The sequence below is a fragment of the Bos indicus genome, chromosome X, assembly GCF_029378745.1.
Source record: "Bos indicus isolate NIAB-ARS_2022 breed Sahiwal x Tharparkar chromosome X, NIAB-ARS_B.indTharparkar_mat_pri_1.0, whole genome shotgun sequence".
Taxonomy (NCBI): Eukaryota; Metazoa; Chordata; class Mammalia; order Artiodactyla; family Bovidae; genus Bos; species Bos indicus.
Window position 1 is genome coordinate 136562800 of NC_091789.1, and position 1869 is coordinate 136564668.

A 1869-nucleotide genomic window follows, 5' to 3' on the forward strand; every position below is an offset into this window, starting at 1 on the left:
CGACTGAAGCGACTTAGCAGCAGTTCACAGTTATTAATTACTACTGGATTTAGTGGTATTCAACTTTCATAGTTGCATTATTCATATAGGTTCGTTTTCTTTGTTCACAAACTTAGGGAGGTAGGTCGTAAACTTATGTAGGTAGGTGTGTTCGTTCACTTCTCCCCCCTCCCACCCCAGAATGTAATATTTGTAAAAGTCTGTAGAGGGTCTCAGGCTTCCCTGGAATACCGCTCAGCTGGTAAAACAGCAACCTTCCATGCAGGAGACCTGGGTTCGAGTCCTGGGTCGCAAAGATCCCCTGGAGAAGAGAACTACCCATTCCAGTATTCTGGTCTGGAGACTTCCATGCTCTCTATAGTTTATGGTTGTCATTTTAGACTCCCTATGAGAATTGCTGATCAAAGTGTATATTTAACTTTTCAGTTCAGTTAAGTCGCTCAGTCGTGTCCGACTCTTTGCAACCCCATGAATTACAGCACGCCAGGCCTCCCTGTCCATCACCAACCCCAGAGTTCACTCAAACTCGCGTCCATCGAGTCAGTGATGCCATCCAGCCATCTCATCCTCTGTCGTCCCCTTCTCCTCCTGCCCCCAATCCCTCCCAGCATCAGGGTCTTTTCCAATGAATCGACTCTTTGCATGAGGTGGCCAAAGTATGGGGGTTTCAGCTTCAGCATCAGTCCTTCCAATGAATATTCAGGGCTGATCTCCTTTAGGATGGACTGGTTGGATCTCCTTGCAGTCCAAGGGACTCTCAAGAGTCTTCTCCAACACCACAGTTCAAAAGCATCAATTCTTCGGCGCTCAGCTTTCTTCACAGTCCAACGCTCACATCCATACATGACCACTGGAAAAACCATAGCCTTGACTAGATGGACCTTTGTTGGCAAAGTAATATCTCTGCTTTTGAATATGCTATCTAGGCATAACTTTCCATCCAAGGAGTAAGTGTCTTTTAATTTCATGGCTGCAATCACCATCTGCAGTGATTTTGGAGCCCCCAAAAATAAAGTCTGACACCGTTTCCACTGTTTCCCCATCTATTTCCCATGAAGTGATGGGACCAGATGCCATGATCTTAGTTTTCTGAATGTTGAGCTTTAAGCCAACTTTTTCACTCTCCTCTTTCACTTTCATCAAGAGGCTTTTTAGTTCCTCTTTGCCTTCTGCCATAAGGGTGGTGTCATCTACATATCTGAGGTTATTGATATTTCTCCCGGCAAACTTGATTCCAGCTTGTGCTTCTTCCAGCCCAGTGTTTCTCATGATGTACTCTGCAAAGAAGTTAAATAAGCAGGGTGACAATATACAGCCTTGATGTATTCCTTTTCTTATTTGGAACCAGTCTGTTGTTCCATGTCCATTCTAACTGTTGCTTCCTTTCTCAAAAGGCAGGTCAGGTGGTCTGGTATTGCCATTTCTTGAAGAATTTTCCACAGTTTATTGTGATCCATACAGTCAAAGGCTTTGGCATAGTCAATAAAGCAGAAATAGATGTTTTTCTGGAACTCTCTTGTTTTTTCGATGATCCAGTGGATGTTGGCAATTTGATCTCTGGTTCCTCTGCCTTTTCTAAAACCAGCTTGAACATCAGGAAGTTCACGGTTCACGTATTCCTGAAGCCTGGCTTGGAGAATTATGAGCGTTACTTTACTAGTGTGTGAGATGAGTGCAATTGTGCGGTAGTTTGAGCATTCTTTGGCATTGCCTTTCTTTGGGATTGGAATGAAAACTGACCTTTTCCAGTCCTGTGGCCACTGCTGAGTTTTCCAAATTTGCTGGCATATTGAGTGCAGCACTTTCACAATGTCATCTTTCAGGATTTGAAATAGCTCAACTGGAATTCCATCACCTCCACTAGCTTTG